Here is a 23,955-nt window from a genome sequence, read left to right as displayed (position 1 = left end):
GAGTAGATTCTTAAATTGATGGCACTTTTTCAATAAATCCTCCATATCACTGTGATGAGTGATGACAAGAAGAAAAAAAACATAAGATGAGAAGTGCCACAGGTCACTTCAAGACTCACCGTTCATTTGCACTGAACAGAGAATCTCTTTATTAAAGATGTGTCCCATTGTCCTACCCTCTTAGTGTATTTTAGTCTGCGTTCCTATGTTTTACCTCTCTTAAGCCAAAATGACACCAGTGCCAGTTCTGTTTCTGTTCCTTTTGAGAAGAAGCTCACATTTGACCAACTTTTAAAAATGCAACACATAAAGGGAGGAAATTAGAACAGAAAGAGTTTTGGTGGACAAAGTTTATAGGCTGAGAAGCGAATCATCATCTTTTTCTCTTTTTTTGGTAAATTTTGGTAGGAGAAAAAAAACAACTCTAGACAACTAGAAAATGTGTGTGTTGATGTCAAATTGTCTTTGTTTCTTCTTTTATTTTTCATCATAGCCTTGTTTGTCTGGAACCTAGGGTTTGCTTTGCTTTGTTGGATTTATTTGTGTGTTATGGTTTGATCTCATGTGTACTGAAGCTTTTGCTGAAATAATCTACTTTTTAAAACTTATCCTTTTTTTTTTTTTTTTTTTTCTTTTTGCCTGTCCCGTTTGGCTCTTTTGCCATCAGAATTATTGTCTAAAGGCGAAGAAAGATGCCCAACGGATTTTCTTTACCAAATTGACCATCCCAGCTTTGCCGTAATGGTCCATTTGATTCACCTTTTATTCTTTATTTTATTTTCACTTGCTGAATACGGGACAGACTTGACTGGGGGAAAGAAAAGGGAGAAAGAAAGAGGGAAAGAAAAACAGTTGAGAAGAGGGACGGGGGAGAAGGGCAAAAAACAAAAACCAACAGAATAAGCAAAAAAAAAAAAAAAAAAAAGAAAAAAAAAATACATGTATCGATCACCTGGATCACCTGTTGAGAAAGAAAAAAGAAAACAAGCAGAAGAAAACGAGAGTAATACAATAAACAACATCACAATGATATATGGGAATATGACAGTAAATACTAAATATTAAACATTATTGTGCAGCACGTAAGATCGACAGCACAGTGTGCATTAAGGTAGGAGCCAAAAAGGGTGTAGTTTGTGTGTGTGATCACCCGTGTGTACACCTGTGAGCATGGACGCGCTTGTTTTCTTAAAAGGTTCCCTCATGTAATGAGCTGCTAGAGGGTGTGGGGGGCCACTGCCCCGTCCTCCAGGGCATGAAGCAGGTATGGAGGAGATCAAAACTCCAGACATCCAGAGGCCCCCAGAACACAAGAGACCACAAAACTTATCCTTAAGTCACACTTTGAGTTCTGCATTGATTAGTTCACTCTTTATTTCCAGATGGAGCTTTAGGTAGACATACAATGAAATAATAATTATTGCTATATTTAATTTCAGTTTTGTGTTTGCTTGTGAAGGCAGAGGGCCACCTCCCCCTGCCTCTACTCACTGTTATTGCTTGCTCAAAGGAAATTGTTGGATTTATATTGGAAGGTATTGCGATGTGAAGTGCTGTGAGATGACTGTTGTTGTGAATTGATTGATAAAAACCTAAAATAAAGTTCATGTACACACAGACACACACCGACACACACACATTTGCACATGTACAAACTACAGGCAAGACTTTTTTTCTATACTCCTGATGAATGTCAATGGATGGCTGATTAATGGGAGGCTGAACAGAGGTAAAAACAGAACAGAAGAGCAAAAAAGAAACTTAGAGACGAGTATTGAGCCACCTTCTTTGTGATCAATACAGAATCAGACAGACTAGCTGATAGCTATAGACGCTTCCATCCAACTTCATCTACACGATTAGGCTGGTTTTCGGGGCTTGCTGTCTTCTATTTATACTATTTCATATTCCACGGTGATGAGTTTGTATGCACAAAAGAACACGATTTTAATGGTTATCCACAAACCACAAAGACTCATTGTAATGCTGTAGTCAAAGCAATTTAAAGCACAGCAGCCTATATCCCTGTACTCTAATACATACAATGTGAAAATATAATGGAGCAATACTGGAACACTTCAGAGAATTTGGAGGTGCCTGGGATTCAACAGCCAACCAGAAACTCCATCTTTAATACAAACATGCAGGTAGGCATCTTAAATAAAGGTTCGTGAAGAAGAGAAATATAAACATGTGCTACTTTGTTACTTTTTGAAACCAGCTGGACTGTTAAATACAATCTGGCCAGCTGCTACCCCAGCAGCACCTCAGGAAGGGATGCTGGCAAGACAGCTGGTTCTCAAGCGTGGCGACCATTCAAAAGGTCAGTTTTGGCTTGGACTCAACGGCTGGATGCTTCAGTAGACATTATGACCTACTGTCCTCTCAATTCTGGTGTAAATCTTTGAGTTAGACTCTAAAAAGTTTACTTTTATTTCAGTAATATTTGGAAACAAAATGCTGCAATCAAAGCAACATGCTTTGCAGAAGTAGGTCAGAGAAGGGCGTGCACACTGAAAGGTCAGTGGCCATACTAATATTTATGTTCCCCTTGTGATAATAAAAAATGTGTGATGAAATTCAGAAGTTCACTTAACTTACTGCTCAATAACTCTCCAGCTACCATTTACTTTGAGTTATTTAAGTAAGGTGGAAAAAAAGACTTCAGGTCATAGGATTAAATAACTGAGTCAGAAACAGAGATCATAAAAGTCAAATTATACACGAAGGACCGTGCATTTAAAGATATATTAAGAATTATTGCATTTTAAAGAAAAATGTAAATCTTATTAATACATTCTATTGAGTTCTATTGTGCTTAGAGCGCTGTGCTTTCATATGCATCAGTAACATATGACAGAGTAACCACAGCAACACTCAGTTCTCCAGTGGAGTCGGTTACAGAGAAAGAAAGCGATAGAAAAAGAAAACTAGGCATACGACAGTCAGAGAGACCAGGGAGAGAGATGTATTAAGCATAGCATTATTCCACAACATTGCACCCTCTTGCTTGCAATGCCACAACACAACGCCCAGCGATTCACTACGCCACTCTCAGCAGCCACACAGCTTAAATCAACACACAGCATCCTCTGCCCTTCCCAGTGAACTCCAAAGCATGCATGCATGTCACAAGTGCGGTAGCTGAAAAGTGCTGTTTTCACCTAGTGCATCTATGCTACACTATTGTGTGAAATTGAAATATTGAAACTCAAACAACTAATGAATTCAAACAATACATGAAAAACTTGTACTAGGACAGAAATACATCTCTGTTGGCAAATCAAAGTTCAAAATCTGAGAATAATCTACTTAATATTGTTCTTTCAAGTGCCCTTTGGAAAGACTGAGGACGATTTGTAAAAAGTGAGATACAAATCTACTCTAACAAAAACACGCTATGCATGTTGTAAATGTGTTATGGGACAGGAATCCCACAAACATAATCCCTGATGATGTCTCTAGTCCACGGCGTACATTACTGAACAGCAGCATTACTCTGAAAGAGTTACACTGCCACACAACGTTCTTCACAAATCTTCCAGCTGCCTCCCTTCACAGATAGTAGCACTTAAGAACACTTGTCCATCGTGATAAGGCTGTCAGTGATGATGTATGTATGCGTCCTCAGCAAACGCGTTTCTGCATTCACATATTTAACCCCCTAACACCAAGTTTGTCATATTTGATACATACAATGTTTGTGTGTTTTTGAGAATTACATGATCAGTGTGATTTTTTTCTGCCTGAAAAACCTAAATGAATTGCACAATATATTATTAAGCAATTAAAAAACCCACATGTAGCAATGATCTACAGCTAAAGCATGCCCCTGTTTCAAATTTTAACACATACACAGTCATTTACATGCATAAACACCAACACACTGATAAAAACAACACCTATACATACACAAGGTGTCAAACTCATACCATCTAGCTTTAGTTGGTATTTAGCTAAAAATGGTGAATGCTGCTGATAATTACTTTCATGTTATGATGGAATAAATGGCAGGGTTGACAAGCTATTTCATTACTGCCAGAGCAGCATCTAATGGACTGTAATGTCCTACCTGATCTTTTCTTGTGCCACAGCAGGATGTAAGCCTAAACACATCCTGCCCTTTTGGAAAATACTGTTTTTACAGGCATAAATCCGTATCTCATTATTTTTTGCTTTTCTTAGGGACCCAGGGTGGCCAATTAATGGCTATTTCTAATTATTTAATTTCAAGGATTTGTGAAAAAAAATTCTGGTCTTTTTAGTACAAAGTGGTACTTGGCCTACAACAGCATGCACAGTTGCCCAAAAAATAGTTTTACTTTTAAAACTTTATCATAAATAATAAAATTTAAAAAGCTGATTCAGTTTGAGAGTTTTCACTGTGATCGTCTAATATTGTCACAAGAACATCCTATACCTTAACGTTGGACAGACTGTCAAGGACTGAGAATAATTAAGAAGTCAGAGAAGAACGGACTGATGAATAACAATGAGTCTTTATGACCTGACCTCCATGAAGATATGCAATGAGGTCAGGAGTCAAGGTCAGCTATAGCATGGCTGGAAACTCTGAGGGAATCATCATGCACAAAGTTAGTTGAGGAAGAATAGTGCATAAATTTATTATTATTATTATTTTTAATCACTTTGTTTTTGAATATTTTTTAAATGTTTCTCACTGAGTGGTGTTTATCAGAGCTGAAATAAATCTGAATGCAGACTCATTCAAGCAAAACAAGGGAGACCATGGTCAATGGAAAACAGCCAAGTCTCGTTAATTTCCTTTTTCTCCCATTATGCTCAAATTCTGATAACAAGCTTGAAATGAGGTTCAGTTATTGGATTTTCCCATAAAACATGTACAGTATATAAGCAGTTCTGTATATGAACAAAAACAAAAACTGACATGAGCTAAGCTTGAACGTCTATCTGCCTTTATTTCGAGATTTCGAGATGGATGCTCATTACCGGGTAACAACGTTTTGATTTACAGGACAAACTTATTAATGCAGTTTACTGGTATCTTGCACATATATATGTATGTGTTAAAGGCACTCTAAATTCCACATGCTCAATCAACGAGAGCAAAATTTTTATTTTGAGAGACAGCTCAAGGACATTCTAATCGTTTGGATGCGGGGCTATTTGGGAACTGCATGTCATTTAAATAATTTGTCAACTTTCAGCATTTTTATTTTCGGAGATTTTTGTTGAAAATCAGTGATTGCTACATCAAGCCTGAAAGAAATGTAACACTGCTTATAAACAACCACTGCACACTGCACTTCTCATTAACCACACATTCAAACTAGAAATATAGTGGTTAATGGGGTTTTCTGTTTGCAGTTCACTGTGGGCAGTGCAAGAGACTAGGGCTGGGCTACCGTTCACGGTAATACCGGTGTAATTTTGGGCAACGATAGGAAAATGAAATATCGAGATAGAATATGGGTAAAACGCGCATGCGCAGTGCCTTTGTTTACATACGCACATGGCGGCAACGCAGAATGAGAAGAGCGGAAGTGGATCGTGAAATGAAACGGATGAACCAGAATTGGTTTGTAAAAATGCTGCAACTTCAGTGATGTGAAACTGGTTTAGCTTTCGTCCGTCAGACACACAACAAAGCACTATTTTTGGTAGCGCATGCTAGTGGGCCGTCGTTATTACCGTGTTGTTTGGAAAATACGGCACACTTAAAATCAATCCTTTGATTTTTCTGAAAATCGACAGTGCCCCTTATATGTGCCTTATGTGTGAATTCTGGTTGTGTTTACTGACCTCGAAACGATTTTATGTCGTACACGACGCTGGAAAATCTGTCAAATGTTTTAGTACGACTTTGCTAAACTACTAAGCCCCACTGCTTGATGGATTGTCAGAGCATTACGGCTATCTTAGGCAGGAGCCTGGCGGAGTGATACGTACTGTGCTTCAACATAATATTACCGTATTGTGTGTGTATAACCTCTTTTTAAGTTTTGTGGATACTAAACATGGTTATGCTGAGGATATGTCGGACACCAGAAATGCCTTTTGGTTAAACTGTCAGCAAGGAATTTGCACTGTTACATTTTTATATAACTTTAATGCACATAAAAACAGCTGCTTGTTTAAGTGAAAATACATTGATGTTTGGGGTTTTTTTTGCACTAATAAAGTTGTGGAGTTGTAAAGTATTTTGTCTAGTGTCAATTATATCGTCAGTTATATCGTTATCGCAAATTTTCAAATGTATATCGTGATAAATATTTTTGGTCATATTGCTCTACAAGAGACTGCACATGCATTTTATATCAACTTTCATTTGCTATACATAGTATATATACTGTACTATAGCACTATGTATGCAGAATCAATGGCTACTAAAGGAAGGAGGTGGGAAGAAACAAAATACAAATATTTTTCACCGTACTACTTGAGTATTTATTATTTTGATGTTTTACTTTTACTCCCCACATTTTAACCCAAATGGCTTCACTTTGTGCTCTTGACACTTTCAAAACAGGCCCATTACTTTAGGATTAACACATTTGAGGGACGTTTTTATTTTCCAGCACTAAACGCCTTCAAACATCAAACCAATCTGAGCCTAAATGGAGGGAACAATAGCACATAACACACTACTAAACAGATACGGCAATCCTATTGGTCTATCCATCACCTGGGTTTATCACATACAAAGTGATGATAGGGGTAAATATATATAATTTATGCATCAGTTATACACTATATTCAGGAGATAAAGTGGGCTGGAACGATCTGAAACTGCGTTTTTGTTACAGATGTCCGTAAGTCATGGTTTCAGTACTTCAGCTTCTTGTTAAGAGAAGCAAGCATGAAAGGACTAATGTTTTTTCAGTGGTAGGTAATTTCAAATGCAACATTTCTAACAGTTCAACAAATATTGTCAAACACAGTTTGTCAGTTTGTCTGCTAGCTGAAGGTACTGCCTTATTTCCCAGGGAAAGAAAATTGGAGGTGAAGGGGAGAAAGGCGAGAAAGACGCAACGTTATATTTAAAGGTAAAGACAGTTTAGTGGCATTTCATAAACTGGAAATTTAAAGTTTACATGCAATGCCCTTATTTTTAAATGAGACACCAGCTCTGCATATAATGCAAAGTTATGTTTTTTCATAGTCTGATTTGTCATGCAAAACAAACAGAGGTATAGTACAATCAAAGGTTGAATGAAAATATTGAATGGCATGAATGCTGAATGATAAAGTGGTGAGTTGGCCATACTTGGACTGTTGCACGGAGGCTGTGATGTTTATGGTCAGAGGTAGGTTACATTAGGTATAGCAGACATTCATTTAAATTTAAGCTGATGATGCTCAGATTCATTCACTGAATTCCACCTTTATACCAGCTTTATACAGTCTAGTATAAAAACACCTTACCGTCAGTGTAGGGGATGGAAATCAGCCAAAACAGTTCATGAAACATCTGCTTACATTTTGTTGAATTCAGTTGTGTAAATCCACAGAGAAATAATAAACCTGAGAGCAGCAGCCTGTACACAATGAAAATCTACTGGAGCCCACAATAGAAGTTATTGTGAGACTCTTTTCCACATGCTGAGTGACAACAACAGAGCTAACAGTTTAGGTATAGAAGCAAAGAAAAAAAGTTTGGATTTCAATGTTTTAACGTTGAAAATAACATTAGTATCACTGTTATGATACTAATGTAGGATTAAGTACTTATTCCTACTCTTTTTTTTTTTAGCATAGCATTTGAGTAGTTATATACAGACTATTAAAATGTGGGGTAATGTCAACTTTTACTCTTTTAAATATTAATGTATAAACGTCCTTTCAATTTATTCATGTACATGAAACTGAAAGAGTTCAGAGGCACTTTTTGAAATCAGCTTTTCATCTAATTTGCACTTGCTTAGCAGAATCCTTATTTGTGAAATATTTCCCGTAGGTTTCAGCCAACTGTTCACAAGCAAACAACAAAAAACTGTGTCAAACAGTCACACCTCAGGGCAGTTCGATTACATGTAGGAAATGCATAGGCTTCCACCCACAGACCACACTGCTTACAGTTTGAACAACTTCAAATCTAGACTTAAATCTCAAGATTAATCCCTGACTTACTGGCTAGTGCAAAACCAGAACCCTACATATGGTGTGATAGTTTCACAGGATCGCTGATTCTGCTCACTTTAAATGTGGAACTTGCTTGGAAACCATTTTATTGCGTCTCTAGATCTATTTCTTACATAGATATCATTGCTATCCAGAGGTGGTTGTCATAACAACGTTGTTGTACATCATCATCAGCATGACTATGTGACACCATAAGTGTAATCTGTCAGTCAAGGCAGACGAGTGAGCTTTCATGCTCAGCACTGGCTGTGTGGATGAGGAGTCTGTTTGGAGAGATGGTGTGTGTGCGTGTGTGTGTGTGTGCGTGTGTGTGTGTGTGTCTGTGTGTGTGTGTGTGTCAGAAAGGTGAACATATTTAAAAAAGCCTTTGTGCTGGAGTGGGTGAAATAACATTGTGCAGCAAATAAAATCAACACAAAACTGCACCATATGCAAAACTCTTATACAAAAACATGTCAAAACACTCAAGCTGAAAAGCAGAATAGGTTTTTGTTTATATGGATGCATATATGGCTTGTCTATTTTCACTATATGCAGGTATCTATACTGTATGCGTGTTTCTGTGCGCGCATGAAAGTACACGTGAAAGTTCTCTGATACTCTATTCAGAAAGCAGTCTATTGTGCTCACAACAAAGCTGAAGACAAACTTTTGTGGCTATGACAGCTGAATGACAGTTCAACAGAGGGGCTGGAAGAGAATTGTCTAGTCAAAGTGTTCTGAAATAACTTTTAATGCCTGACTACTGACAGCTGCAACAAAACCCCTATTCCTACCAAAAAACAAAGAAAACAATGCACGATGGAATTGACAACTCCAATAAAGGTTTTTCAACTCTCTGCAGCTTTCTCCTCTCCCACTCACCCACTTTCCAGTCCTACACATTCACATGCGGATATCTAGCCTACAAGCATGCAAGTCTATGTATCTCAGTGTACTGCATCAGTATTTCACGCTTATGTGTTGTCGAGGTTCAGTGGTTGTGTTTAAAAAAGCCAATTTCTCCACATTGTGCAATCATAATTCATAACACCCACCTCAAACAATATACGTGTCTCACATGTGTATTTGAGCATCTGTATGCATGTATAGCCACATTTGTGTGTGCATAAGCATCTGAACATAGACAAAATGTGACTTTCCACTATGAGCAACACCTGCTGGTTATACTATTTCAATTCAGGAACATCTGCTGTGTGAGTCTAAATCACCAAGCTATTATAGTTATTATGATAGGTGCACTATCACCATTTTGCACCGGTACAGATAATGACAGAATACCTCTATGCATAATTCACCGGGGATGGGTGGCCTGACATTGGGTGTGCCCTGTATTATTGCGCTCCACACAGACAGGAGCTGTCTAATATTTATATTCATCTAACAAGGCTCACTGCAGCAAGACTGTTATGACTTGTTATTGAAGAAGAGGTTAAGAGCTCAACTTCAGACAATATGGAGCAAATTTTGGTTGGCAGTAAATTTAAAAAGAAAGAAAGTTGTGGTATTAATGCATGTCATGTTATCACAGTCAAAAAAATTAAGATCTGATGCATGTTTTTTTAAAGAACACTTACTTTAAAATTGCAGTAAAAGAAAATACCTTATCTCGGAGTAGGTTTGTGGCATTTGCACAAACTACTTTTTATGCCGCGTTTGCAGGCCATATGGAGCCCCAAGAGACATATAAGAGAAAACTATACATATGCATGCGTACAGCAGACAGTTAAAAATTAAGTATAAAACATAAACTGCACAAAGTACAGCATCAGTTTATGAGCTGGAGAAACATCGACCATATCTGAGATAAACTAGTGATTTTCTGAATGCACTAACCCACAGGTGTTGAACTCCAGGCCTCGAGGGCCGGTGTCCTGCAGGTTTTAGATGTGTCCTTGATCCAACACAGCTGATTTAAATGGCTAAATTACCTCCTCAACATGTCTTGAAGTTCTCCAGAGGCCTGGTAATGAACTGATCACTTGATTCAGGTGTGTTGACCCAGGGTGATATCTAAAACCTGCAGGACACCGGCCCTCGAGGCCTGGAGTTCGACACCCCTGCACTAACCAGTCGAAACATGTAGGGAAAAAAATCAGTTAACCCAGAGATATTTAAGAGAGAGACATAACACTAGAAGTTGAGAAACCTCAAGAGAACATGACAGCAAAAATGAAATGCTTGTGTCATCAATCAGTAGTCAACCCAGGAAGGATGCAAGCCAATAATGTTGTTGCACCCATGCATGTGCATAGCTAAGCAGCTGGTACTCATAGTTACATGTTATTTTAGTACAGATGTAATGTTTTTTTCAAATGGTAAATGGCCTGTATTAGTATAGCGCTTTACTTAGTCCCTATGCACCCCAAAGCACTTTACACTACATTCAGTCACACACACATTCACACACTGGTGATAACCACAGCTCCCTTGGGGCGCACTGACAGAGGCGGGGCTGCCGGACACTGGCGCCACCGGGCCCTCTGACCACCACCAGTAGCCAACAGGTGAAGTGTCTTGCCCAAGAACACAACGACCGAGACTGTCGGAGCCGAGGCTCGAACCGGCAACCTTCTGATTACAAGATGAACTGCCAACTCTTGAGCCATAATCGCCCTTTCAGCTTAACAATACCATAATTTTGAATGATATTTTTTCTGTATATGCAATTCTTAGTGGCAACTATAATTAAAGTAGACGTGTTACAAAAATATCTATAAGTGGTGAGACTTCTAAACAGACTTTGGTTATCCCCAACACTGCTTAGTACAGCCCCAAAATATAATGAGTATGAGGGATATCATTCTACAATCGTTCCACAATTTGTAAAAACAATTTATTTTTTTGCAAACTGGTGAACTTGTAGTCTGAGAAACTCTGCCTCTCTCTTTTTATACCGTCATATTACTGACCTGTTGCCAAATAACCTAATGAGTAGCAACCACTTACTTTTCCCAACTTTTGGTGTCCCCATCCCAACTTTTTTGAGACATGCTGCTGCCATCAAAGTCAAAATGAACTAATATTTTTCATGAAACAGTAAAATATCTGAGTTTAAACCAACAGTATGTTTTCTGTGTTATGTTGTGAATATACTGAAGTTATATTTTTTGCACTGTCTGAAGGTTTACTGTGAAAAAAGGAGTCACTCTTATCACAAATAGCATCACCCTTATGCTAACATTTTATATTATTACATTATTTTTCCTTCTAGCCATCCCCTACAGAAAACCTGACGTACAACCTGCTTGGCCAGCTCTTATTAGAACTGTTGTACTAATTAACTTTACTGGAGCTTAGCAACAATGACTCAAACGGTGTAACTGCAAACACCACAGATGCTTGAACCTGATGAAATACAAGCAGTGACAAGCTTCTTGAGATCTCCTCCACTTAATGCCTCTTAACAACAGGGTGACCTGTCCAGAAACCCAATTGTTGGCATTTAGCTGCAGTGTGTCTACTGCAAGTGATGCACTGGCAGTAGGAGCCTCCCTGACCACACTGGAGGCTCAAATGGTTTTGTGTTGCCACATCAGCTCAGGTCAACAAACACCTAGCAATCAGACAATTATGTAACTTAGCATTACATGAATTAGTAACAAGAATCTAATATTTTTTTTCAGAAATCTTAATCTTATCTTACGTTATTTATTAGAGGGGCGAGTGAACATTACTGCTCAACACTGTAGACTCTACAACCAGCCGATTCTTTCTCATACGTTTTAATTGCATTATGGTGTAGATGTTCTCTACTTTACATTGTTAAACAGAGGTTGAATTTTCTATCTGAGAAGTTCACAGTATGAACTGTATGCAACAGGTAACAATGTGATATAAAACAAAAAGGACAATTTAACTAAACCATTAGGAATATTAATTGGAAGATATGCACTGTTAGCTCCATTGTGGCTTCATTGATTAAAATATAATCACACGTGGCAAAGTAGCTACAACATTAGCATAACAATACACATTTCTATGAGAATAATCTCAATAAAATGTGCTAAATATTCTAGCAAATTAAAGCAAACTGACAAAGGTGTCTGACCCACAAACTGAAGGCAGAAAACAGTCAGCTCCCAGGCAGCAAGTCAGCAGTACTTTATAGCATAGTGTCTGTAGCACAAACACAAGGTTTGAGTGAGCTTTTAAAACAGATGCATTTTTCTACACAAAATGCATTTTCAAATGCTGAAAAACAAATGCTAAACCTCTATGTGATGCCAACCCCAATATAAAACATGATTATTAGGCGATTTAAAGGGATTATAAAGATTTCAAAGTAAAAAGTGAGGAAATTGGCCAGAACAGCAGTCACAATTTGTCAGTGTGTGTTGCTGGCTCACAGTCAGAAACATACCTGATCCAGCTGGCATTACTGAGTATTGATTGTACTTGTAAAACGTTCATTGGCACTAATGTAAGTCGATGCACAGTTAAGTACATTAGTTGTGATTTTTTTTAAAATTGGGTATATACTGTCTAAAATGATTTCTGAATTCCTCGCTTCAGGTTTTCTTTGGTGCTACGACCAACATTTCATGTTCTTAGAGGACAGGGTTGGGTTAAGTGAAAAGTGTCATTTATCTGCCACTTCTGTTTGATATGTCATTATCACTGAGTGATGAAACATCAGTTTTGTCATTTTTTCCAGCTTTCCAATGAAACAGCTTTCATGCCTTGGCCATTCCACACTTTATTTCTCATATTCACATCTACACAAATGTGTTCCTTCAGATGAATGAAAGAAGGCACAGCCTGTTCTGGAAGTGTATTCATTTCTGCATGCAGACATCAGATAGACCAAGCAATATTTCTTTTAGGCGATGAATGAAATCACCCTACTGTCTCTATCTTGTCTGCTAAATAAATTGTCATCTCCTGCAGCCCATCAGGCACTGTGAAACCTTTACACACATACTGATTTAACACAGGCACACACAGAGACACTCAAGGGCAGTAATGTGATGTCACAGGACATCTCAGAGCTTTGGGGGATGAAGCACTTGCTGGTCTACATCACTCACCTCCCCCAAAGGATATATTAGAGTGTGTGGGTAGGAGGGTGTTGAAGGTTGGTGTATGTGGAGGTGTGGGGACAGATGTGTGTGTGTGCAGAATGTGTGTGACCATGTGAGGGAGAGAGGTTATTCACCTTAAACTGTCTGGCTCTTTGAGAGCCTCACGAGACCAATTACCACTACTCTATGGCTCCATATTCACACACACACACGTAACGTTACACCATGCAGGAACTATGATTGCAGAATGGCTCACGAGTATCTTCTTGTCAATATTCATGATTCAAGGGAGACCACTTAAAGTTCAGTAGTTATTACAAAAAAAGATTTAAAAAAAACCAATGTAGTCATTTGGTATTACGCACATTCGACATGTTTAATCAGAGGGAACTAAAATCATTGTGAACCAAGATGCTATTTAGTAACACCACTTCCACATATAAAAATAGTAGATCAGCGTATTGAACGTAAAAGCTCACAGCTTCCTCTTGAATTTCCTGTTTCTCTAATTATTTGCACTGTAACACACACTAATCTTATTACAGCACAGGCAGTGCTGCATTCTTGTTTAGCACTGAGCTTGATCTTAGCAGTTATTCTGATCATTTAAAACACCTGTAGACTGGGGTCTGTGCAGGACTCAGTGTGCAGTATGTTTTTCTGTCATTCAAATTTTTTATGACTTTGTCAATCAATTTATTCTTAATGATGTCACATTTCTAGCAAATCCCAGTCAAAAGCACTCAATTCCCCATAGGCCATTTTAATGAATAAATTAATGTTTGCCATGTATCCTAAATTATAGGAACACACAGTATCCAGAGGAGATACAGGGATGCTCTTAACCATAAAAAAAAGACACTTATGAGAGTGCTCCACCTGTGGAACTCCACCTGTTGATGTGACTGTCCAATACTCAGCTGGAAGAGCCTGTTACCTTTGCTCCTGAATCACACACAGGAAGGGAGCCACTGTTTGCTCCTTCTGTCACATGAAAGGATGTCCTAAGCATAGCATGAGGCAAATTGAGTGCAATAACTGCCTGTTGTGTCTGATTTGCTTAGTTGTTTTTCACTGTACAATCATAATGAGAGCTTGATTTGCCAGGACTAAGTCGGACTGAGCGAGCAAGTTTCCTTTGCCATAAATTTCTAACCACCTATACATTAAATTACATTTTCTACAAATAACCATTGATATTCAAAAATAAACCGCTCACATCCAACCTGTGGGCCTGTGGGTTCAGTGGTCTCGGGATCTTGTTTCTGCTTTTTGCAGATGATGTGGCTCTGTTGGCTTAATTGAACGAGGAGCTCCAGCTTGCACTGGGGAGGGAGTCTGTAGCGGTTGGGATGAGAAGTAATGTTTCCTAATCTGTGGCCATGGTTCTCATCTGAAAAATGGTCGCGTGGCTACTCTAAGTCAGCGATGACTTGTCGCCCCAAGTGAACAAGTTTAAGTATCTCGAGGTGTTGTTAATGAGTGAGGGGAGAGTGGAGCGGGAGCTTAACAGACACACTGGGACACACTGAGGCTGATAGTGCCTGCAGTGATGAGGACACAGTACTGGTCTGTTGCAGTGAAGGGAGAGCTGACCCCGAAGCTGTTGATTTATAGTTCGATCTCTGTTCCTCCCCTCACCTGTGGTCATGAGCTCTGTGTAGTGAACAAAAAAATGGATACAGCCAGCAGAAATGAGCTTGCTCTGAAGCACGTCTGGACAGAGTCATTTGGAGCCAGTACTCCTCCACATCTGTTTTATATGGATGATGGCTTCTTACAGTAAATTGTTCTTGGGGTCTCCAGGAAACCCAGTCCAGGTATGTTATATGTTAGAAGGATGAGGGTTAAAAGTGTGTAACTGGACACTTGTGTGTATTTGATCTTTGAAGTCAAATGAATAATGTCCATGTTCCATTACATAAAGCACAGCATGGTGTAGGTGTGTGTATCTCTATGAGAGGACAAGGCTGTTTACAAAGCCTACTGTGCAGTAATTCAGAAGGTATGCACGCATCTATATATGTGACTGATGAAAATGATGTAATGTGACGTGCACTGAGGCCTTGGGGATGAGGTTTTAATTGAGAAGCTGGTTTATTTATCACATCCTATCACCATGTGGTGGTCTGCACATGACTCAGCAGCATCTATCTGAGACTTGAGAGTGCACACATATGCACACACAAACACCAAGGCCATCTGGCTATAGCAGAGTGCAGCTAACTTGCAAGTTGTTTTAGTCTCTCTCTTTTTTCCTGCTAAGTCATTAATCTCTTCATTTTGAAGGCTGTTTTCAACAGGCACCAAGTGTGTTTAAGTCAACATTGGCTAACATCGTGAATAAACAGACATTAAACATTTGTTCAATTAGTAAAATATGACAGTCAGCAATTTATTCAAGTCATCCTTCTCTATGTTCTTTAGTCTTAATCCAGCCTCATCATAAAGAATGACCTATACTTGATTTTATATTCATTACACAGCCAAGAAGGAATGCTATTGTACTACCCTTACGATGACTGCCAAAATTTAAGAACAATAAGGAATATACTAGGAAAGAATAGAATAAACCTGAAAACTCTAAGAAATTAAGAGTAAGAGAATGAAAAATAGCCTATTTAACCATAGATCTTGGTTCATATGCATATTAATAAACTTACTGTGCAGAATATGTAAATGCATGTGTCACTTTGGTTTTTTCTGTCTCCCAATGTGAGGCTGTAAGCATTTATTAAAGCCAGTATCACATACTATAGGAGTCAGACACTAATCTAACACACCTCAGAGTCTGACAGCTCCTACTTGCTGCATTTTGAGAGACATTTCACAATGGTATGTAATAGCGGTCATACTAAAAATCAAAAAGAAAAGAAAATGCATGTATTTTAGCGGAGAAAAAATGCAGAGTTCCTCTTTGAGTTATCTATGGGTAGGAATATGACTAAAAACCTGAAACACTGCAAACCCATCGGCAGACTGAAAACATCCCTATATGCATCTTGTTTTGTAACTCATATCTGTGCTCCAACCACTAATGGATAGAGAGAAGAGTGGATGGATGGATGGATGCATGGATGGATGCATGCATGGATGCATGCATGGATGCATGCATGGATGGATGGATGGATGGACAGACATATTAGTAAGGACTACGTGGGTGTAACAGTACAGTTAGGTGTAACATTGCCTAACCCTAAATGCACAGAAAAATGTAAATCTTAAGACAGCAAGTGTCCACATGGATTCATCAGGATTATGTCAGTTTTATCGAATGATTCATCACACCCAGGGTGCCGTCTGACTCATTGGGTTACAATGCAAACAAAAATCAATTTGGGACCATCCAGAAGAGGTGATAAAAGTCACAATGAAAAGTGTAATTACGGCATTCAGTTATGGCTCTTGGGGGGACTTTGTCCTTAAATCGGAGACCCTGACCCAAAGGAAATAAACTTGCTTGCTTTATTGTGTTCATCTAATAAGTCGTTCCTCTGCAGTCTTTGTGGGAATATGATGCTTTGTGAGTCACACCACAGTATAGCATATGGCTACTTTATGTTTGAATGAATGAGCTCAGTCAATCACTTGTTCTTTTTTGTGTACGCTTTCAGATTGCTGAAGGTTTTGGTATTTATCTAGACACCAAAATTGACGATGTCGAATAAAGGCTTAAAGCCTAAACAGACAGGTTTTTTAAAAAAATTAAAAAATAAAATTTCTGTCCTTCATATTGTCAGTTCATATCAGTGATATTGTTGGTACGGTTCACAAAGTTAAACAGGAGAGGAGACATTTCTGTAAAATTTGTGAAAAGAAGAAACTAGACAAAGATGTGTGCACACAGGCAATGCATACTCACAAAAACACACGTCTTTCAGTGCCCACATAGACTCCACGGCACAAGAATAAAATCTTCTCCTTAAACTGCTCCAGGCACTGATTCCTTTGGCCTTAGGGTATGGTGCCTCAAGAGGACAAACTCACTCATACTCATCTTTTTCTCTTGCCATCTCAGTTTCTATGTCTTTCACTCTCACATGCACAAGTCTGAGTTTCTTAACTAGCACTGACTTTTACAAGGATATCGCTAAGCAGATAAAAATTGGAAAGCAGTACAGTACAGCTTCTACATCCTGCATTTTAATAGTCATGCGTGCAATCAGAGCAGCCAAAATCTTCATCAAAACCTGTGCTTTCATCTTTCACAGTATCCCTTTTTCTAAAACAACAAACAGAAAACAGTATTTTCAAATTTTCTCTGAGGCACATGCTTACATCAACCACTTCTCATTCTTTCTTTTAGATTTTACACTCGCTCTTGCTTATTTTCACATGCCTTTCCCAATTTCTGTCTGTCTCTCTCGACATTACACTTTTTTTCTCACATGTTACTTTTTATTTAATTGTGGTTACTCCAATTTTGTGAATATTTTCCTTAACATTACCTGCATGCACTGTGAAATCGAATTATATCCAATGAATGTAAATGAGCTTATACTCAGGTTTCTGGAAATCCCAGGGTATCTTTTTTTTTTTTTATCTATAAAACTTCATAAATGTATTTTTAATACTGCAGGAAGAAATGTAATCTGATTTGAATAGTTAAAACTTTTGAATGATTGTTGGTCCCAACTGACTATAAACTACACATCCATACCCCCTGCATCAATGAATTACAAGTGATGATCTATTTTTCTGTAAAGCATCACCACTATGATTATTTTTAACCAAGTGCTGTGAATTACAGTTGTATTGTTTCTTAATCCTGTTAAATGGAACACTTCGCCACACACACAAAACCGCACACCTTACAAGAGAGCAGACAGGTAGGGCATTTTGTACATGTGGACACACACACACAGAGTTTTCAAGTGTTGTCAACAAGAAATAGAGAGATTATCTCTTTGGTTATTTGCTTATTTTTTCAGTCAAACATTGAGACAATAAATGTATTCAAATACTTATGAATACCTGCTTTCAATGATACACACTTTCCCTCAGAAGAACAAGTACCGAAGTCAAAAGGGGTATCATCCAGACAACACCAAATGATCCACACGCACAGTGAAAGTTTTATGTAATGAGTTCTGGGTATCTTCGGCACAGAGTGAGGCCCCTTAAGCACCAATCGTGAATAAATGCACCAACACTGAAGATGTGAACAAGCAAGGAAACGTCGTGTCTTTGTCTAACACAGAAAAACATCAGCAAAACAGGAAGGATACTTGTATCTGTCATGGTCAGTCAGCGTCATATCTATCACCTTATTTTCACTTGTACTTACAGGGCTCTCTTTAGTTAAACATTGCGATTTCTAAATTGGCCAAAGCAACAGAAAGAAGCATTGCATTTAGCAATTTTCTTACAATATGGTGAAAGCTATCTAATAAATAATTAATCCCTGAGGGATGAGGATTAACACAAGAAAATACCATGCTGAGGGGCTACTGCGGCTAAGGATCTCAAGACAAAAACAAAAACATGGAAACCACAGTTAAAACATGAGATCAAACAGCCATCAGTTATTCTAACACATAACCTCCATTTGTTAATAAGTATTTTTTTCCCATCTGTCACTTTCTGTTTTTGTGTCCTCTCTATTGTCCTCCTGTGCACTTCCTCCTTCATTTCTCTCTGTCTGTGTTTTGCCTCAATGTTTCACTTTTTTCATAACGCACTGTTTTCCTCTCTCTGTCTGCCTCTTTGGCATGGTTTGGTTGGTTCTTATCTATTCTCTCCACTATCTGGTGTTGAGGGAAGATAAGCATGCATTTGCATGTTTAATGAACCAAACACCCCCGATTCCCCTCACCATGAGGACACACACATGCACAGAGGTAGGCACACAGACACACACACACACACTCACACACACAAACCAATGCTCTTGGCCCTACAGGCCTCTGTCAGCCCTACAGGCCTCTGTCTCCTTGCAGCTGACATGGAGTCAACAGCTGCTGACTCCTTCAGGAATAAGTATACATAACATATAGAACAGCAAACAACAGAAGGCCATTATTTGTCCTAACCTCATTAATTTTAACAAAAAAGAGAAATGACATGAAATTACTGACACGATGGGATTTCATTTGAATTTTAAACTTGAACTGACAAGGATGTTGCAGGAAAATATAGACAACCAGAAAAGCTTCACTCAGGCAAATGTGTCATAAGATTTGATAAATAAGATAATAAAACACAGACATCTGTTTTGCATATTTTGACAATACTGACAGTTTTTTAAAAAAACTCATAAAAAGTAAATACATCCCACAGGAGACAAACAAAACTTCTGTGATGACCCTGCCCATTCTGCATGGTCTGGTCTGCTCTTCCTGGCTAGGCAGGATGTGAGGAGCGGGTCTTAAGAGGAACCACACTTGTTGGCACTTAATTGTTTAAAAAAGCTGAATAGTTAACATCATCGCTCTTGTCCCCAAGGACAAGGCTTTCACACATTTATCACATGACTAACAAAGTCACTCCTCATTTCTTTTTATTTAATTTTTACATTTTGAGCCAGTTAAAATCCATTATTGATCTAATCAAATGGCAACTTTTTGATTTCCTTTAAAGAATAAAAACCTAAAAGTTAATACTTTATAACAGCACAAGTGGGAAAAAAACAAGGCTTGCAGAGATTTTCAATATGCAGCTAAGAGTTTTTCTATTGTTGTTTTAAGATGTTTCACCCCCTCTTCTCTTGAAGATCACTGAGACATTTTAAGTGTCTTGCGAGCACAGTGTGTTCAAGATCTGCCCACACACTTCAAATGAAGTCAATATCAAAAGTTTTAGTTCGCTCAAAGCTGCTTTACGTATTTAACAGTTTGCTGGTATTTTGTTTCCAAAATGACTCTTGTGTATCCAGGTGCTTAACATCATAAAAGGCGCTGCGTACTGCAATGTGATTGCTGGCAACATTTTCTTTTTATGGCTGTCGGAAACGTGGTCATTTAAGCATGTGGGCTGTGTGGAGGACAGTATGGTTTTATGCAGCTCCTTTATAGTCATTTCTGGCAGTTTTGCCTTGCAGAAGCACAGTATCTGACAGATTTCTTGGTCTATTAGATCTTCTCATGACTTCCGCAGTTCCCTTTCAAAGTGACATTTCACACAGTGAATATTCCAAGGGGAATAGAAACTACTTTGATATCTTTTTATAGGATTTGCTAGTAGGCACCAATTAGCCTTAGCCTCAGTGAGTTGTTTACACTAGCCCGAGTATACTCAGTGTTACCACAAGATTTGATTTTACAGAGAATTTATCAAGCTTTGAAATATTCAGCTAATAATTACTAACAGCTGTTTACCTTCCTAACAGGTCCTGAAAGGTGAACTGAAGTCTAATGAGTTACTTCAGGTCTGAATATTTGGTTACACTTTTAACTGAATATTAGCTAATAAGATAAACAAAAAATTTTGGAAAGAAAAGTGGTAATTTTTATTGTGTTTACTGAAGGGTTTGCATTTATTTTTCACAAAAAATGACAAAATATGTAATTTATCCAGACTGGTGATCTGTCCAGGGTGTACCTTTCATCCAGTGGCAGCTGGGATAGGCTCTAAGCCCCCGAAATTGGAATCCTAAATTGGATAAGCAAAAGCAGACAGATAGATAGGTGAATGCAAAACTCGTGTTTTATAAGTTGTTGATTTTGCAATATTGCAATATTACCAATGCATATTACCATATTGCATTGTTGGTATGTTGTATATAGATAATTGGAAAGACATTTATTTACTCAGCAACAACATTTTTTTTGTCACAGTCATGCTGTTCACTTCTTTTATGCTTGTGGACCTAAAATGCTTTTTACAAGACTTTTTATGCAACTTTCTTGCAAGATATGTGATGATAGGAAAAACTGACAAAATTATCATCATCCAAAACTAATAAACAAATACCCCAATACAAGTATTATGGTTTCATGTTTTAGCTTCTCAGTTTTTAAAGCTGCTGGCTTTATCAGTGTCAGGGCAGTCTGTGGCTTCTGGGCAAAACAGACTGAAGCTTCAAGTATACTTTGTACATACACATTTACTGTATACATAAGTGTCCCTAAGCAACAATAACTACCTAATTTGTAACCCCAGAGAAGTTCTTCAGTCCTTTTTGAGTTTTTTTTTTTTTTTTTAATGAAAGTGCATTTTTCAATCAGAAACAACAGCGCAATAACTCTCCAATGTTTTTCTAGTCTCAGATGGTTCATCTAAACCAGACCTTCCCAAAGTGTGGGGCCCCCTGTGGGAGGGGGGGGGGGGGGGGGGGGGGGGGCGCAGAGCCATGGCAGGGAGGACGCAGTATGAAAAGAAATGCAAAGCAGGAGATGAAGCATCGCTGAATATGTTTCCAAACCAACTTCATTCTAAGCCAAAGACTAGAAAATATGGTGAAGCCTATCTTCCCTTTGGTTTCACCTGCACAAGTGCTGAGGTAGGTCTCTCCTGCAGGATTGATTTTGCCTTCGTTGGGAGCAGCGCTGGGCTGTTCAAATCACGGACAAACAATATCCCACATTCTTGATTTTTAGTTCACAAACACTTGTTGTAATGACTAACTACTCCTGACATTTTGGAGATGTTTGCTCTTTATACAGTAAAGTTACAGCGGGATACAAATAATATCAGGCTGATCCTGCCACGATTTCTTCCCCCTGTCTAAATCACGGACAAACAGTATCCCACAGTTGTTTATGTTTTTAAACCCATTTTGCACAGAGAGGCTTTTTTTTTTTTTAAATGTATTGACAGCAATGTTGAATATTATTACACAGAAGAAAAAAAAACAACTACATGTAAAATAATCACACCGTGACACCTCTGCCTTTGTAAATGGAGGGACAGTAACTGCGTGTAAAACCTGAAGATTAACAGTAACAGTATTTCATCTCTATCTGCTATTCTGCAATTCATCCCATGTAAACAATAACGTGGCGCACAGCCCGACCTGAAAACAGGCACATACCTTTGATGTTGCCAGACGAACTCTGTATTCCTCGTCTGCAAAAGAGGAGTTTTAAAAGTTCTCCGTTTTCGGTGATTCGAAACGCCGTTTACGTGTGGATGAAACAGCTGCGTTTTCAAAAAGACCCATGTAGGTGCAGACATAGCGTAAAAGAGTTAGTAGTTTATTTTATTACTACCTGTCATTTATTGCAGGTTACTTGTATTTGCTGAATTTTTTACTAAATGTTTGAGGTGTGAAATAAACCGCAATGGAGCAGGATGTGTTAGTGCGTGTGCGCAATTGGGGGGGGGCGCGAACGTTTTTCGTGTAAAACAAAGGGGGGCCCAGCAAAAAAAGTTTGGGAACCACTGATCTAAACAATTCTTATTTAAAAAGCAGCTTATCTGGATGCTTAGAATGCAAAATGTTATAAGGAGCCACAAAGCCAAAGGCATGGGGTTTCTCCCTTCCGTGCAAAAGCCAAGATGTTATTTAGAAGCAAACACAGATAGATGAGGGAGAGCTGAAATAACACAGAGAGAGGCCGACAGAAAGATAGACAGCGGGGGTGACAGCACTGTGAGAGATGTCGCCACCTGCCACCATTTTTCTCTTCTGCTCTTGGAAATGCATCATCAGTCATTAGCAGGGAGCATGACTTGCAGTATCATCATCACTCATGCAGACACACATACACACACAAGCTCAAACACAAAGCGTATTTTAAGGTATAATGCAGCAGCCTATAATTTGAGTTCCCTCTATGCAGCATTTTGCTGAGCTTATAAAACCGCCTGCAGCTAATGGTGTGATGGATCCCTCTATTATCACCCAACGAAGGACTAGAGAGTGGGGTATAGTGAGATAAACGAATGTAATTGGATAGTATTTTAGTCGTGGCAAAAACACCAGGGTGGTCAGTTACAAAAAGAGACCATGAAAATGATAACCACAGTATGAAATACAAAAGCTGTCCCAACATGATGGATCCATTCAGTAAATTAAATCCCACATTAAAATGAAATAACCCCCAAGTGGACCTACTGTGTGTTTGGAGATTTCAAATGATGCGGTCATTATGTCAAAAACGGACTGAAATACACTGACCAAATACAGTATAACTCCATAACTTCATATTTTAACACACAAAAATAATATTTTCTGTAATTTAATTCTAAAAGTTTAAGTTCATTACAGTTAAAGTGAAATGTTTACTTTTTGGAGTGAATTGGAATATTATTAAAATATGTTATTTCAAGTAAATTACTATTCAAACAGTATAAATTTGACATTTGTCATGCTGTCTGCTGGTGCTTGGATCCCCGTGGTTTTTTCATGTCCAAAGTCAGAGTTCTCTGTCAGCATGTTATATTTCCATCACCATGCTCACTTCCTCTATCAGCAAGACACCAGCCTAATGTGCGAAAACTACTTCCATATGGTTTGATAATCACTGGGATCATGAGCAAGACGAGAAAAACTCTACCCAAAAATACAGACTAGCCTATATCAAAGTAACCTAGGCTTCAATAAGACCTCAGCAGTGCCACAGCTGATCGCCTTCATACCACACCACATTCATTCTTGGTCATTTTTAGTAAAGGAGCCCCCAAAAAAATGCTGAGCGTATAAATGAACATACTTTTCAGAAGCTGTTCTGTATTGTACATCCATTATGTAATAGTTAAATAATTTGAGAAACTGGATTTCTGATTTTGATAAGCTATGTGCCATTATCATCTTTTTTTAAAAAGAGGTTTGTGACCTTTTTCCACTGGCACCTACACGTCTCCATGCCACAACACTGCTTCCACCACATTTGACAGATGATGCGGTATGCTTTGGATTATGAGG

The 23,955-nt window shown here is 38.4% G+C and overlaps 1 protein-coding gene across 4 annotated transcripts in view; it reads right to left on the bottom strand.

Annotated features, from left to right (window-relative positions):
- ctnnd2a (catenin (cadherin-associated protein), delta 2a) overlaps positions 1 to 23,955 on the bottom strand; it is a 253,658-nt gene that overhangs the window by 137,364 nt on the left and 92,339 nt on the right. The gene's annotated exons all lie outside the window — the stretch shown is intronic.

Source organism: Neolamprologus brichardi, chromosome 9 (assembly GCF_056152115.1).
Source record: "Neolamprologus brichardi isolate AB-2024 chromosome 9, ASM5615211v1, whole genome shotgun sequence".
Lineage (NCBI taxonomy): Eukaryota > Metazoa > Chordata > Actinopteri > Cichliformes > Cichlidae > Neolamprologus > Neolamprologus brichardi.
The sequence above is the reverse complement of the archived record's forward strand: the minus strand, read 5'-3'. Positions and strand labels throughout refer to the sequence as shown.